This window comes from Ambystoma mexicanum, chromosome 11 (genome assembly GCF_040938575.1).
Source record: "Ambystoma mexicanum isolate Mex_15411 chromosome 11, UKY_AmexF1_1, whole genome shotgun sequence".
Lineage (NCBI taxonomy): Eukaryota > Metazoa > Chordata > Amphibia > Caudata > Ambystomatidae > Ambystoma > Ambystoma mexicanum.
The window spans coordinates 266,820,771-266,838,995 of record NC_090934.1 but is presented as its reverse complement, the minus strand read 5'-3'; the positions used below and the strand labels follow the sequence as shown (position 1 = coordinate 266,838,995).

Below are 18,225 nucleotides of genomic sequence, written 5' to 3'. Positions count from 1 at the left end.
GACGGACCAGCATTTGCACTGAATGTGCATCAGCAGGCAGAGGTTTCTTTAGGGGGCAGCCATTTTGAGGAGTTCAACGGATACTAAACACTCCTAGACAGGTAAAACACAGATTCATTACCAAGATGCTCTGAAGGGTTGTGTTCCCATATTGACTAGGTTGAGGCTGAAGAACACAAGGGAAATAAGAGTATGTGATGTATGAGGTGTGTTGTGGTATTCTGTGTCCGATCTACCATTGGCTATTATGACTTTTAAAGGGCTCAGTTGCTTCTCAAAGCTAGCTTTGTGTTCAATAAATACCCTGATAATAATCACTGTCGAGAGATTTCCCTGTATCCCAGGCAGATAGGGAGAGATTGAAATGTGTTACTTAGGTGACCCCAAAATTGCAAGAAAAAGTAAGGTAATAATACCGTACTTAAGACTGGTGCTTCTCAGTTGACCTTAAATAAGGTTGCTCAATCATGTATAGTTCTTGCGTAGAATAATTCAAATGTCAAACATAATATATTTCCAAATAATATAACGTTTTCCAAAAAGAAATATTTAATTCACATTCCTTGGTTATATATTTCAGATATTGCGAGGCAACTCAAAATCGATAGGTCAATTATTCACAATAGTACATATGCCAATGCATTTCGGTCTGACACCATCTTCAGGGCTGTACTGAAGTGAGTGTAAAATCTGCATAATGTTAACATCAAACATTCATCGCAATACATATAAATATAGATACAATCGATAATTCGAAATAAAGCAAAGCACATACCCCAAATAGATCCAAAAAGATGTTGAACATGTAGGAAAAAATAATAATAAATTTAGAAAATATATCAACACACGTCATATCTCTAACCAATCATAATTTTTTAGCATCTTTGTATCCCATGCCCTGTACCTGCTAATTGTGAGTTGTCCTCTCCTGTGAAATGCGTTCGTAGAACGTCTCCAATATTCCTGTTAATTATCAGAGGAGTAATACGTATTACTATTACTATCGCTATATCCAAGAGTGTAACTATTTGAACCGGAGAGGTTCTTACCTGCACACGTATGTTTCGCGCGCAGAACCGATCGCGCTCGCTGTGAAGGCGAAAGTGAAATGCGCGCGGCCAATAATGTTTTTAAGAGTAGTCATGGGAACCTGGGCGGGGCGTCGGGCAGCAACATGTACGCCCGTACGCCTCGGGACCCACCGCCCTACGTAGGCGTAGGGGGGGGGGACTGTTCTCATGACTACAAGGTGTGTGTATGTCGTGTGCTACTAATAATGAAATTAGCTAGTGTGGATAGGGGAGGATAGGTGTGGACTAAGCCTAAGCAATTAGTTAAAACAATACACGTAACTTCATTCTATACCCATGCACATGTTCTGTAAATGTAAACACATTTAGGTATTCAATTAGGTTGGAACCTAGTTATTTAGAGTGGATCATGTGACCCATACACGTATTTTTACAAATTTCTTTAACAATGTGCAATAAATGCATGTTTATGTAAGTACAAAAAGACAAAAAAACAAAAAAACAAAAAAACAAAAAAACAAAAGAACCAAAATCCGTCATTCAGCTCAATCATACATTTGCAATGTGTCCTCAGTTGTATGTAGATCTCAGTTCATAGCGCTTCTCCATCTGAAGAAACCGTGAATCTAGCTTTTTTAGAGAAAACACATATAATTAATCTCTTCATTGATTCCCTTTGGTGTAAGGGAACTCAGTCTGTCTATCCAGAACGTTTCTCGTTGATCAATTCTTTTCTGTAGATCCTCATGTCTTTCTCTTCTTTGGACTTTTTCCAGGACTACAAATTTGATTTGTGCCAGATTGTGTTGTTTACTCTGCCAGTGTCTTGCTACTGCAGAGCTTGCAGTCTTGTTCCTGATACAAGATCTGTGTTCGTTCCACCTGATCTTTGCTGTACGTTGTGTTTGTCCTACGTAGTATAAACCACAGGGACATTTAATTCCATATATAATTCCTGCCGTGTCGCATGTGGCATAGCATTTCAGTTTAATTTTTTCTCCAGTATATGGATGATTTATGGTTTGTCCTTTCATAATATATCCACAGTTACTGCAGTTGAGGCATGGAAATGTACCTATGCGGTCTGTGCTTCTCTTCTTTTGTGGAGGTCTGGTGTGGACCAATCTATCTTTCAAATTGGAACTTCTCTGGTAAGCAAATATTGGGGGTTCTTTAAATAGGTGTTCCACCCTCTTGTCACATGTTACAGTGCTCCAATTTTTCTTTATGATTGACTTAATCCGATTACTTTGGCGTGAATATTTCGATACAAACACCAGTGGAGGACAGATATCTTGTTTGTGTATTTTGGGTTTGAGTAGTTCTTCTCTATCCTGTGAAACCGTGCGTATTTCTGCTGATGTAACTTCCTCCGTTGAATAACCGCGGGCCAGAAATTTCTTACCCATCTCTTTTACAGCTCTTTCATATTCACTCTGGTTACTCACAATCCTTTTCACTCGAAGCAATTGACTGTAAGGTAAGTTCTTGATCAGACTTGGTTGATGAAAACTAAGTCTGTGTAACAGACTATTCCTATCTGTGCTTTTCCGATAGATAGTAGTTTGATATTCTGTTTCTGTGACAGTGATCTCAACGTCCAGAAAATGAATGGATTCACGTGAATATTCGTACGTGAACTGTATCCGTGGGTCTATGTTATTGATATATCCAAAAAATTCTAATAGTCGTGATTCTGTGCTCTTCCAGATGCCAAAAATGTCATCTATGTACCGGATCCAAATGATGAGGTCTTGATTCCATAAGTTATTTGTCAAGACATGATCTGTTTCGAACTTGTGCATGAAGGAATTTGCATATGAAGGGGCCATGGTTGCCCCCATGGCAGTGCCTGCAACCTGTAGGTAAAATTCGTCTTTAAATTGGAAGTATGAATTGTTACTAATAAATTCCAACAGTCCCATGATAAACTCTTTTTGTGCAGCTATTTCTCCTTCCCTCAGGAGCATCCACTCCACCGCTTCTCTGCCCAAGTCATGGGGAATCGATGTGTATAAGCTTTTTACGTCTACCGTGAAGCAGATATTGTTGTTGTTGAATGGAACAGTTCTTAGGTGTTGTAGGAAATGAGTAGAATCTTTAATATAGGAACTTGTTTTTTGAATCAAAGGTTGCAAAAAATAATCGATGTATTTACTGAGTGGTTCGAGGATGCTGTTAATTCCGGCTACTATAGGTCTTCCCGGGGGTTTCTGTGTATCCTTATGTACCTTCGGAAGAGTATAAAAATGTGGTATTTTCGGATGAGTATTTGTAAGAAATTTCTTTGTATTAAGATTGATCCATTCCAATTCTTCTGCTCTTTCCAAAAGTTTGTCCAAATTGTCCCGAATCTCTTCTGTAGGATCTGCGTCTAATAACGCATATGTGTTAATGTCCCCAAGCTGTCTATAACATTCTTCTTCATAATCGCTGGTATTGAGTAAGACTAAGCCTCCTCCTTTATCAGCAGATCGTATTGTTATCTTGTCGTCTCCATACAAGTTTTTAATGAGTTCTAACTCATGAGGTTTCATGTTCTGATTTCTCGAGTGCCTAAATTTGATTTTCTCAAGGTCTCTTGTGACCTGTTTCTGGAAGATGTCCACCGAGGGAACTGTTATTGGAGGGATAAAATTGCTCTTTCCTCGGAATTCTTTGAAATCTGAATCTACTGTGTTTCTAGGATTCTCTTCCTCTAATTCACTAAAAAAGACTTTCAGTTTCATTTTTCGAACCAATTTATACAGTTCAATCTTAGAATCAAATAGGGTACTGTCGTATGTAGGCACAAAACTGAGTCCCTTTTGTAATGTTTTAGTTTCAGACAGGGTTAGATTTCTGGAAGACAAATTAATCACTATGTTCTCCTCTGTTGTTGTCTCGTATTCGGTTTTGTCTTTTGCCTTCCTTTTCCCCCTTCTTGTTCTCTTCTTCCTGATCCTAAAAAAGGCTCCCTTTCTCTGTTTGATGTTTCCGTTGTGCCTACTGTACTTGATGTTCCTGGTGTAGCTTCTTCTTCTTGATTCTGTATTTCTCTCTCAGTATCAGTTCCAGAACTAGATGTCTCACTTGTGAAGTTTTGTTTTGGTTGCCTTAGAGAAGGTCCATATTTTTCCATCCATGTGTAAACTTCATCTTTTAGATAATCGTAAGTATCCCGTTTGAATTTTCGGATCTTTTTGGCTTCTAAATCCGTCTTGTACCCAGATAATTTTTTGTTGATGTCCTCCAGGATAGAATCTACTTCTTCTCTATTTAATGTAATTACTAAAGACTTCTCAAGTTCTTTGATCTCCTCTCCCAGATTTTTCAAATCTTTGGCCAGTTCTTGTATGGTTAATAAAATCAGATCCAAAGAGCATTTATTTAGTATAGCCTCCCATTTCTTTACAAAAGCTTTACTCTCTTTGCATAAAGTAGGCCTCAATTGTAGACGTAGGCCTCTCGGTATTCTCTGACTTTTATGATATCTCCCCAGTGTTATCGCATGTAGTTTACGATTGATCTCTTTTCTTATCAGATATTCTAGTTGTTTAATTTGACTAGTTGGATCCTCTTTCTTGTTACTTGTTGCACTGAATCCACTGTCGGTAATGAGACCTAGGATTTCGTTCGCCTCTTCGGCTGTGAAGCCTAGCGTATCCGCCCTATTTGTCGTTAAGCCTTCAATGTCCGCAAAAGACATTATTTCTTGATGTTTATGGTACTGTAGAGAAAATCCAAAGAAATTTCAAAAAAAAAAATGTTTTTGTGTGCCTCCACCTTGGATATGCCTAGACCAAGTTACAGAAATACAAAATAAAGGTGGGCACCACAATGGTTGGAACTTTTTATATAAATAAAGTTCATTTAGAGAAAATGTGTGATATTTTAACCTGGAGCTAACAGCCTATAAGTGATCCTGTGGCATCCGGATCGCTCTAAACAAAATTGCAAGAAAAAGTAAGGTAATAATACCGTACTTAAGACTGGTGCTTCTCAGTTGACCTTAAATAAGGTTGCTCAATCATGTATAGTTCTTGCGTAGAATAATTCAAATGTCAAACATAATATATTTCCAAATAATATAACGTTTTCCAAAAAGAAATATTTAATTCACATTCCTTGGTTATATATTTCAGATATTGCGAGGCAACTCAAAATCGATAGGTCAATTATTCACAATAGTACATATGCCAATGCATTTCGGTCTGAGACCATCTTCAGGGCTGTACTGAAGTGAGTGTAAAATCTGCATAATGTTAACATCAAACATTCATCGCAATACATATAAATATAGATACAATCGATAATTCGAAATAAAGCAAAGCACATACCCCAAATAGATCCAAAAAGATGTTGAACATGTAGGAAAAAATAATAATAAATTTAGAAAATATATCAACACACGTCATATCTCTAACCAATCATAATTTTTTAGCATCTTTGTATCCCATGCCCTGTACCTGCTAATTGTGAGTTGTCCTCTCCTGTGAAATGCGTTCGTAGAATGTCTCCAATATTCCTGTTAATTATCAGAGGAGTAATACGTATTACTATTACTATCGCTATATCCAAGAGTGTAACTATTTGAACCGGAGAGGTTCTTACCTGCACACGTATGTTTCGCGCGCAGAACCGATCGCGCTCGCTGTGAAGGCGAAAGTGAAATGCGCGCGGCCAATAATGTTTTTAAGAGTAGTCATGGGAACCTGGGCGGGGCGTCGGGCAGCAACATGTACGCCCGTACGCCTCGGGACCCACCGCCCTACGTAGGCGTAGGGGGGCGGGACTGTTCTCATGACTACAAGGTGTGTGTATGTCGTGTGCTACTAATAATGAAATTAGCTAGTGTGGATAGGGGAGGATAGGTGTGGACTAAGCCTAAGCAATTAGTTAAAACAATACACGTAACTTCATTCTATACCCATGCACATGTTCTGTAAATGTAAACACATTTAGGTATTCAATTAGGTTGGAACCTAGTTATTTAGAGTGGATCATGTGACCCATACACGTATTTTTACAAATTTCTTTAACAATGTGCAATAAATGCATGTTTATGTAAGTACAAAAAGACAAAAAAACAAAAAAACAAAAAAACAAAAAAACAAAAAAACAAAAGAACCAAAATCTGTCATTCAGCTCAATCATACATTTGCAATGTGTCCTCAGTTGTATGTAGATCTCAGTTCATAGCGCTTCTCCATCTGAAGAAACCGTGAATCTAGCTTTTTTAGAGAAAACACATATAATTAATCTCTTCATTGATTCCCTTTGGTGTAAGGGAACTCAGTCTGTCTATCCAGAACGTTTCTCGTTGATCAATTCTTTTCTGTAGATCCTCATGTCTTTCTCTTCTTTGGACTTTTTCCAGGACTACAAATTTGATTTGTGCCAGATTGTGTTGTTTACTCTGCCAGTGTCTTGCTACTGCAGAGCTTGCAGTCTTGTTCCTGATACAAGATCTGTGTTCGTTCCACCTGATCTTTGCTGTACGTTGTGTTTGTCCTACGTAGTATAAACCACAGGGACATTTAATTCCATATATAATTCCTGCCGTGTCGCATGTGGCATAGCATTTCAGTTTAATTTTTTCTCCAGTATATGGATGATTTATGGTTTGTCCTTTCATAATATATCCACAGTTACTGCAGTTGAGGCATGGAAATGTACCTATGCGGTCTGTGCTTCTCTTCTTTTGTGGAGGTCTGGTGTGGACCAATCTATCTTTCAAATTGGAACTTCTCTGGTAAGCAAATATTGGGGGTTCTTTAAATAGGTGTTCCACCCTCTTGTCACATGTTACAGTGCTCCAATTTTTCTTTATGATTGACTTAATCCGATTACTTTGGCGTGAATATTTCGATACAAACACCAGTGGAGGACAGATATCTTGTTTGTGTATTTTGGGTTTGAGTAGTTCTTCTCTATCCTGTGAAACCGTGCGTATTTCTGCTGATGTAACTTCCTCCGTTGAATAACCGCGGGCCAGAAATTTCTTACCCATCTCTTTTACAGCTCTTTCATATTCACTCTGGTTACTCACAATCCTTTTCACTCGAAGCAATTGACTGTAAGGTAAGTTCTTGATCAGACTTGGTTGATGAAAACTAAGTCTGTGTAACAGACTATTCCTATCTGTGCTTTTCCGATAGATAGTAGTTTGATATTCTGTTTCTGTGACAGTGATCTCAACGTCCAGAAAATGAATGGATTCACGTGAATATTCGTACGTGAACTGTATCCGTGGGTCTATGTTATTGATATATCCAAAAAATTCTAATAGTCGTGATTCTGTGCTCTTCCAGATGCCAAAAATGTCATCTATGTACCGGATCCAAATGATGAGGTCTTGATTCCATAAGTTATTTGTCAAGACATGATCTGTTTCGAACTTGTGCATGAAGGAATTTGCATATGAAGGGGCCATGGTTGCCCCCATGGCAGTGCCTGCAACCTGTAGGTAAAATTCGTCTTTAAATTGGAAGTATGAATTGTTACTAATAAATTCCAACAGTCCCATGATAAACTCTTTTTGTGCAGCTATTTCTCCTTCCCTCAGGAGCATCCACTCCACCGCTTCTCTGCCCAAGTCATGGGGAATCGATGTGTATAAGCTTTTTACGTCTACCGTGAAGCAGATATTGTTGTTGTTGAATGGAACAGTTCTTAGGTGTTGTAGGAAATGAGTAGAATCTTTAATATAGGAACTTGTTTTTTGAATCAAAGGTTGCAAAAAATAATCGATGTATTTACCGAGTGGTTCGAGGATGCTGTTAATTCCGGCTACTATAGGTCTTCCCGGGGGTTTCTGTGTATCCTTATGTACCTTCGGAAGAGTATAAAAATGTGGTATTTTCGGATGAGTATTTGTAAGAAATTTCTTTGTATTAAGATTGATCCATTCCAATTCTTCTGCTCTTTCCAAAAGTTTGTCCAAATTGTCCCGAATCTCTTCTGTAGGATCTGCGTCTAATAACGCATATGTGTTAATGTCCCCAAGCTGTCTATAACATTCTTCTTCATAATCGCTGGTATTGAGTAAGACTAAGCCTCCTCCTTTATCAGCAGATCGTATTGTTATCTTGTCGTCTCCATACAAGTTTTTAATGAGTTCTAACTCATGAGGTTTCATGTTCTGATTTCTCGAGTGCCTAAATTTGATTTTCTCAAGGTCTCTTGTGACCTGTTTCTGGAAGATGTCCACCGAGGGAACTGTTATTGGAGGGATAAAATTGCTCTTTTCTCGGAATTCTTTGAAATCTGAATCTACTGTGTTTCTAGGATTCTCTTCCTCTAATTCACTAAAAAAGACTTTCAGTTTCATTTTTCGAACCAATTTATACAGTTCAATCTTAGAATCAAATAGGGTACTGTCGTATGTAGGCACAAAACTGAGTCCCTTTTGTAATGTTTTAGTTTCAGACAGGGTTAGATTTCTGGAAGACAAATTAATTACTATGTTCTCCTCTGTTGTTGTCTCGTATTCGGTTTTGTCTTTTGCCTTCCTTTTTCCCCTTCTTGTTCTCTTCTTCCTGATCCTAAAAAAGGCTCCCTTTCTCTGTTTGATGTTTCCGTTGTGCCTACTGTACTTGATGTTCCTGGTGTAGCTTCTTCTTCTTGATTCTGTATTTCTCTCTCAGTATCAGTTCCAGAACTAGATGTCTCACTTGTGAAGTTTTGTTTTGGTTGCCTTAGAGAAGGTCCATATTTTTCCATCCATGTGTAAACTTCATCTTTTAGATAATCGTAAGTATCCCGTTTGAATTTTCGGATCTTTTTGGCTTCTAAATCCGTCTTGTACCCAGATAATTTTTTGTTGATGTCCTCCAGGATAGAATCTACTTCTTCTCTATTTAATGTAATTACTAAAGACTTCTCAAGTTCTTTGATCTCCTCTCCCAGATTTTTCAAATCTTTGGCCAGTTCTTGTATGGTTAATAAAATCAGATCCAAAGAGCATTTATTTAGTATAGCCTCCCATTTCTTTACAAAAGCTTTACTCTCTTTGCATAAAGTAGGCCTCAATTGTAGACGTAGGCCTCTCGGTATTCTCTGACTTTTATGATATCTCCCCAGTGTTATCGCATGTAGTTTACGATTGATCTCTTTTCTTATCAGATATTCTAGTTGTTTAATTTGACTAGTTGGATCCTCTTTCTTGTTACTTGTTGCACTGAATCCACTGTCGGTAATGAGACCTAGGATTTCGTTCGCCTCTTCGGCTGTGAAGCCTAGCGTATCCGCCCTATTTGTCGTTAAGCCTTCAATGTCCGCAAAAGACATTATTTCTTGATGGTTATGGTACTGTAGAGAAAATCCAAAGAAATTTAAAAAAAAAAAATTTTTTTGTGTGCCTCCACCTTGGATATGCCTAGACCAAGTTACAGAAATACAAAATAAAGGTGGGCACCACAATGGTTGGAACTTTTTATATAAATAAAGTTCATTTAGAGAAAATGTGTGATATTTTAACCTGGAGCTACCAGCCTATAAGTGATCCTATAAGTGATCCTGGATCAATACCAGCGATTATGAAGAAGAATGTTATAGACAGCTTGGGGACATTAACACATATGCGTTATTAGACGCAGATCCTACAGAAGAGATTCGGGACAATTTGGACAAACTTTTGGAAAGAGCAGAAGAATTGGAATGGATCAATCTTAATACAAAGAAATTTCTTACAAATACTCATCCGAAAATACCACATTTTTATACTCTTCCGAAGGTACATAAGGATACACAGAAACCCCCGGGAAGACCTATAGTAGCCGGAATTAACAGCATCCTCGAACCACTCGGTAAATACATCGATTATTTTTTGCAACCTTTGATTCAAAAAACAAGTTCCTATATTAAAGATTCTACTCATTTCCTACAACACCTAAGAACTGTTCCATTCAACAACAACAATATCTGCTTCACGGTAGACGTAAAAAGCTTATACACATCGATTCCCCATGACTTGGGCAGAGAAGCGGTGGAGTGGATGCTCCTGAGGGAAGGAGAAATAGCTGCACAAAAAGAGTTTATCATGGGACTGTTGGAATTTATTAGTAACAATTCATACTTCCAATTTAAAGACGAATTTTACCTACAGGTTGCAGGCACTGCCATGGGGGCAACCATGGCCCCTTCATATGCAAATTCCTTCATGCACAAGTTCGAAACAGATCATGTCTTGACAAATAACTTATGGAATCAAGACCTCATCATTTGGATCCGGTACATAGATGACATTTTTGGCATCTGGAAGAGCACAGAATCACGACTATTAGAATTTTTTGGATATATCAATAACATAGACCCACGGATACAGTTCACGTACGAATATTCACGTGAATCCATTCATTTTCTGGACGTTGAGATCACTGTCACAGAAACAGAATATCAAACTACTATCTATCGGAAAAGCACAGATAGGAATAGTCTGTTACACAGACTTAGTTTTCATCAACCAAGTCTGATCAAGAACTTACCTTACAGTCAATTGCTTCGAGTGAAAAGGATTGTGAGTAACCAGAGTGAATATGAAAGAGCTGTAAAAGAGATGGGTAAGAAATTTCTGGCCCGCGGTTATTCAACGGAGGAAGTTACATCAGCAGAAATAAGCACGGTTTCACAGGATAGAGAAGAACTACTCAAACCCAAAATACACAAACAAGATATCTGTCCTCCACTGGTGTTTGTATCGAAATATTCACGCCAAAGTAATCGGATTAAGTCAATCATAAAGAAAAATTGGAGCACTGTAACATGTGACAAGAGGGTGGAACACCTATTTAAAGAACCCCCAATATTTGCTTACCAGAGAAGTTCCAATTTGAAAGATAGATTGGTCCACACCAGACCTCCACAAAAGAAGAGAAGCACAGACCGCATAGGTACATTTCCATGCCTCAACTGCAGTAACTGTGGATATATTATGAAAGGACAAACCATAAATCATCCATATACTGGAGAAAAAATTAAACTGAAATGCTATGCCACATGCGACACGGCAGGAATTATATATGGAATTAAATGTCCCTGTGGTTTATACTACGTAGGACAAACACAACGTACAGCAAAGATCAGGTGGAACGAACACAGATCTTGTATCAGGAACAAGACTGCAAGCTCTGCAGTAGCAAGACACTGGCAGAGTAAACAACACAATCTGGCACAAATCAAATTTGTAGTCCTGGAAAAAGTCCAAAGAAGAGAAAGACATGAGGATCTACAGAAAAGAATTGATCAACGAGAAACGTTCTGGATAGACAGACTGAGTTCCCTTACACCAAAGGGAATCAATGAAGAGATTAATTATATGTGTTTTCTCTAAAAAAGCTAGATTCACGGTTTCTTCAGATGGAGAAGCGCTATGAACTGAGATCTACATACAACTGAGGACACATTGCAAATGTATGATTGAGCTGAATGACGGATTTTGGTTCTTTTGTTTTTTTGTTTTTTTGTTTTTTTGTTTTTTTGTCTTTTTGTACTTACATAAACATGCATTTATTGCACATTGTTAAAGAAATTTGTAAAAATACGTGTATGGGTCACATGATCCACTCTAAATAACTAGGTTCCAACCTAATTGAATACCTAAATGTGTTTACATTTACAGAACATGTGCATGGGTATAGAATGAAGTTACGTGTATTGTTTTAACTAATTGCTTAGGCTTAGTCCACACCTATCCTCCCCTATCCACACTAGCTAATTTCATTATTAGTAGCACACGACATACACACACCTTGTAGTCATGAGAACAGTCCCGCCCCCCTACGCCTACGTAGGGCGGTGGGTCCCGAGGCGTACGGGCGTACATGTTGCTGCCCGACGCCCCGCCCAGGTTCCCATGACTACTCTTAAAAACATTATTGGCCGCGCGCATTTCACTTTCGCCTTCACAGCGAGCGCGATCGGTTCTGCGCGCGAAACATACGTATGCAGGTAAGAACCTCTCCGGTTCAAATAGTTACACTCTTGGATATAGCGATAGTAATAGTAATACGTATTACTCCTCTGATAATTAACAGGAATATTGGAGACGTTCTACGAACGCATTTCACAGGAGAGGACAACTCACAATTAGCAGGTACAGGGCATGGGATACAAAGATGCTAAAAAATTATGATTGGTTAGAGATATGACGTGTGTTGATATATTTTCTAAATTTATTATTATTTTTTCCTACATGTTCAACATCTTTTTGGATCTATTTGGGGTATGTGCTTTGCTTTATTTCGAATTATCGATTGTATCTATATTTATATGTATTGCGATGAATGTTTGATGTTAACATTATGCAGATTTTACACTCACTTCAGTACAGCCCTGAAGATGGTCTCAGACCGAAATGCATTGGCATATGTACTATTGTGAATAATTGACCTATCGATTTTGAGTTGCCTCGCAATATCTGAAATATATAACCAAGGAATGTGAATTAAATATTTCTTTTTGGAAAACGTTATATTATTTGGAAATATATTATGTTTGACATTTGAATTATTCTACGCAAGAACTATACATGATTGAGCAACCTTATTTAAGGTCAACTGAGAAGCACCAGTCTTAAGTACGGTATTATTACCTTACTTTTTCTTGCAATTTTGTTTAGAGCGATCCGGATGCCACAGGATCACTTATAGGCTGGTAGCTCCAGGTTAAAATATCACACATTTTCTCTAAATGAACTTTATTTATATAAAAAGTTCCAACCATTGTGGTGCCCACCTTTATTTTGTATTTCTGTAACTTAGGTGACCCCACCCACCCACATGAAGCCTATAGCCTTGAAGTGAGCAAATGGATGGTGACGACACGCATACAGCAACCTGGTGGTACACGAGCTACACATGCTGATGTGGTGGCCAGAGTGGAAAATAGTCTTGCAAGACAACGTTTATTAGTGTGTCCTGTTTCTGCGACACAATACTATTTTATGAGTAAGAAGAGGATTGTTACTTAAGAGACTTGCCCCCGATAGGCCTTGGCATATAACCCAACTCCAGTTCATAGGGCCACATTGCAGCCCTCCAAAAGGAATAAGTACATTCTTGTAGTAATTGATGCATTCAATCATCAGAGCTTGAACCATTTCCCTACTAGAATGTGTACTGCCGTGACCACATGTCAGTAACTAATGAGACATATTTAATAGTTCAGGTGTTCCTCACTTGATGATGACAGATAACGGCCCCATATTACAGCCCAGGTGACTAAGCATCTTTGTTTTATAATATAAAGGGTCTGTGGGAGGACCCTGTGTGGTCTCAAATAAGGCATAAATTGCCAAAGCAAGTTACCTTGCTGGTAACCTTCAGGCACTGCACAATTGACAGCAAAACCACAACTTCCAAAGCAAACAAAGACCACCGTCAGCTTTGGGCACATAGAACTTGTGTAATCCTCAAGAAAAAGGGCTGTTTAAGTGTGAAACGTGTTGACAGGATTAAAACATTTCTATGTGCTCCACGCTGTGTATGGTAATCCTTTGTTTGTGTCTTGGTTTTATGATAGGAACTTGACAGCATGTTCATATCCCATTCAGGTCCCAATCAGTAAGAAAGGTGGAATAATGTGAACCCGGACAGCGGGTCCTCTAAGAGGAGGTAACAGTATCTGAGATGGATGGGGATGCAGATCTTAATCATACATCAATAATCAGACTGACTCAAGAAGTTGGCAAAAGGTAAAGCTGTTTCAATAACACGTGTTTAAAACAGGGAGTACAACGGACATCAACGGATGCCGCACAGACTTATCTCAACATATTTCCTAAAAAACATTGCCTTTATACTAAATATTCATCATGAGTGACGTCAGGATACGTGGCAAAAATAAGAAAACCTACTACGGGTTGTGGTTGGTGAACGGGGAATATCTACATATACTTTCTATGGGATACAGGGACGTGATTGGATCTCTAAGGTCAGATGGGCAACTAAGCCCATCCCAAGTCATCTTCCGTGTCTTGAAAATATACAACATACTATTGGCGTCTCAAACTATAGGGCTCCTTAATACGTGGCCCTTTATAATTTGTTGGCACACTTGTACCCTTCTGGAAGATTCCACTCGCTAACAGCACGCAACTGGGACTCCAGGTGCCGGCGGGTTTGGCCTGGACATGCCTCCCCACCCACTTAGCCCAACATTCATCATCACTCCTGAGGTCTGCCATTCAATTAATACCTTTGAACTTGGCCTTGCAGGGGCTCACTGTGCTTGAGAATAAAAGGAAGCGAAGCATGGTCTTATCATCTGGTCTTGGTGTAGCTCGCTCCAAAGTTTATTCTCATCCGACCATGTGACTGGAGAGCACGTTTTCGAGCTCTTCATTGTATTTTATTACCATTAAATAAAGAAATCTAAGTACCCTCGATGGTTTTCATTACACCTCAAACAGGATCAGAGCTTGATTCTCACGTTTTTGTATCTTCTCGAGTACATGGCAAGGCTCTCGGCGGCCCGACTCTTGTCACTGGGCCAGGCAAGCCGTTCTCAAATCTTCCTTCACCGCCAGCTATTATTCTGCTGCACCACACTTCCAACTCTTCCAATCATGGGAGTCTGAGTTTGCTAAAGTACGTTGTGAAACATCCAGATTCTATATATTCCTATGTATATACATTGGTGCATCGCCGCAATCTATTCACTACATAGCCAGCCTTATGATTACTTTGTCTTCTTGCGTTACTGCGTCTGTACAATTGTAAAATGGTTTTGCATTTTCTTCGATGCTTTTCCGCACGTGCAATCTCCATTTCGCTCCCGAACTCTGGCATACTTCATTACTTCGTCATCAGGTTCTATAGGGTCTATATTCTTACTTCATTTATATCTCTTCTGTGTGCGTCACCTCAACTTCAAATGACATCACCAGTTCTTTCTTCATTCTTTTCACTTCTTCCGGAACTTTTTCAGAAGGTCATCATTTCTTAGTGGATACATATAGGGTTTTCTCAATGGATACCTTATTTCAAGGACTTTTCGCGGTATTGGCATTCTCATGTTGCAATTTCCGGTTGCCAACATATAGGCAGAAAATGGGCGGAACTTCCGGTAGAGGAACTTGGCTCCTCATCTACAGATGAAATAGAGAAATAAAAAATGGTTTGAAGATTGTGGCGGATTCTCAGGGATGTCACTGGTTTGATCTTGCATGCCACTTGTGCACTGATTTGCACCGAGCATGAGGGGCATGTCTGGTTCACCTAATAGAAAACCTGATTCTCTATAAATGTCCTTACCGCAACATGACGAGTGTCTTTAACGATCACTTTTGTTCTGCAGCCCTCACACCTGCAAATGCTTCACTGGAACCACCGGCGGGCCACAGTACACCAGACCTGCCACGATCCGGCAGGCAGACTGTGGCTACCATCAACCCGGTAAGAGATGCCCACATCATCGCTGTGTTCACTATGGCAGGAGAAGGTAAGGAGCCTTCTATCTCCTCTCCAGTCGTGCTGCCCATTCTCTGACTGCAGCTATGGTACCATCATTCACTTCTCAAGTGCCGGGCTATTAGTGCCAGGCTACTATCAGACATCATCTCGCATGGCGCGCACACCTGACAGAGTCCAGGCCTCGCTGGTGCGGCTTGGTTGATGCACACTGTGTGATTGGAACGTGCTTCTGACATCTTAAATGTACGCAACTGTAACGCCCATCTTGAACAATCCTCTATACCTACCCTCTCACATTTCCCATGGCACTGGTTGTGAGGGCAGGCCCGATCCTCTTGTTGCCCCCCCCTCCGCCCCATTACACTACATCTGTTCACAATCCCCCATGTGCCCTCTAGCGGCACTAAAAATGTCATTCTCACAGCATTCTATATTGACACATCTGTTCTTTGTAAACAATGTAATTGTACTAGACTAGACGTCGCTAAATTTTGTACCCACTACACTCTGTACGTATTACCCACCAGCACAACGACGTTATCCACTTAGTGAGGCTTTGTCAGTCTGTATACACGCACACCTGATGTAGTCCCATACCATGAGGTGAGGCTTTGCCAGTCCTTGTAACCATACCTACTGACTCCCATGCTGCTTGATGTAGCCCCATACCTTGGGGTGAGGCTTTTCCAGTCTGTACACACACACCAATTCCTCTGTATTCTATATGCATGCTCTTGCACTTCACTAAGGTACTATGCACTTTCTGTAACTAGTGCCCTGATGCCTAAGGGTTTGGTGCGCTGAAATAAATGCAAAAATAAAGAAATGAATAATGTAAACCTCCTGCTCATTTTACAGTGAATGCAAGGTCAGAAACACCCTGCAACAGGCATGAGCCCCTTTCAGGCCCTGTTTGGGCTGGAAATGCCTGCATGGCCGCATTGGCAAATTCTCATGCATTGAGAGCCATCAGAAGGTCTAGCCATGTATTTATTGCCACAAGACATCTGTTAAAAGGGCATCTAACTGTTGCCAGCTATGCTGTATCATGTATACTTTTCTGTAATAAATTAGGCAACTTGATACAGCATATATATGTATCTATTGACCTCTGTGGCACCACGTAGAGGTATGCCTGTCACCACAGTCCATTTTACCACAACTAATTCAAAATCACATTACAAAGTGCAGAGAAATGCATGTACATCTTACCACCTGACACAGAGGACCAGAGAACAATGCAGCTCAGGGAGAGCAAAGAGTGTCTGGGGTTGGGTTTTAGAAGGCCACGAGGGGGTGGGTGCAGAGGAGTACAGGGAGTAGGGGAGATGTTGGGGCAGGGAAAGAATTTAAGTAATTTAAATAAAATGCCCATGTTCCCTCTCCTTTGCAGGCTTCACACCATTTCATCACAGGAGACAGCATCACCCACAGCTGTTAAGAGCCATGTGCCCATCTCTGAAATGTTTAGGGCATCCACAAGGGCAAGTGCTCATTCTTTTTGTAATCATTACTGTCTGCATATGTATTACAGGCATGGGGTTTATTTTGATCATGGAGCCCTATTCAACAATCAACAAAGAAACTTGATTATTGGTCTGGCGTTTGATTTCACCCTTCTACTGATGTTTGTTTCTGTTGTGAAATCTGTCCCTGCCAGGTGGGAAGGTGCTTAATAACAAATAATAACCTTCATGAAAATTAATATAAACCTGGTCTTTGCTCTCTCCACATAACAACACTCACTCCGCTTTTCCCACTAGCATAAGGAATTGAATCCACTGGGGAATGCCATAGCAGATCAAGTGTCTGGTGAGCATCACCTGCCCTATCACCAAGCAGTCGCAGAGGGGGGCAGAGTTGCTAAATGAGATATAAACCAATATAGGCACCCCCACAATGTAGCACTGCTGTCTCTGTGGGCTCTATGATGTAGTCGACAGTGCCTTCGGTATCTCAGGCCTCCAGTTAGAAGATCACGAAGAACTGATCTATTACAGACTGTGGGTGATGGGTGAGGGATGATTTAAAGGAAGTAAAGGAGACACAGAGAGGGAGGGAAAGGGAGACCATGAACGCGAGAAAGAGGAAGAAACACAAAGATGGGAAGGAAGGCAAGAAGGACTTCGGAAACGATTAAAAGAGAAAGGGAAATAAAACATGAAAGACAAATCAAGACGGATGGGAAAGAGGAAGGAAACGAGAGAAAAGGGTGCGATGGAAGATGAAGGGGAAATGGAAAGGAAGGTTAGATGGGAAGGAAGGAGTAGGCAGACATATAGTAAGAAAGAGTTAGGAAAGATAGGAATAAAGGAAAAGAAAGACATTACAGAAGAAGGCTATCTCTGGCCCTGGGCGGGGCACGTTAACATATATATGCTGCTCCTTTGCCCCACAAGAGCCTGTGGCGAGGTGAATAACAGCTTGCATGGGAAATCATTGGACATGTTCTCCTAGAACCGGCCTGTGCACAGGTAACTAACTGCATGCAGGAGATTCACTCCTCATGTGCAGTAACCATAACTGTGTAGCAAGTGCATGCACAAGCTAGGAAAGGTGGGGAACACGGACACTATGTAGCTTATTCTTAGTTGTGCAAACAAGGGCTTTAGCTTTCTGATTCCAAAGAGCTTTTGTAAATCTAATAAAATAATAGCAGGCAGGGCCAGCCTTTTGGCGCACCCTCCCCGCACACCCCTGGTTTTAGGATGCACCAAAAAATCTTTGTTACTCCCCGCTCCTGCGCCTGGCCGGGAGGTCATCACTAGAATAGGACGCTCATGCTAATGCATGAGCGCCTT

At 40.1% G+C, this 18,225-nt stretch overlaps 1 protein-coding gene across 8 annotated transcripts in view; it reads right to left on the bottom strand.

Moving 5' to 3' along the window:
* Positions 1 to 18,225, bottom strand: part of LOC138503358 (putative transmembrane protein 244) — a 262,341-nt gene that overhangs the window by 98,533 nt on the left and 145,583 nt on the right. The window lies entirely within an intron of this gene.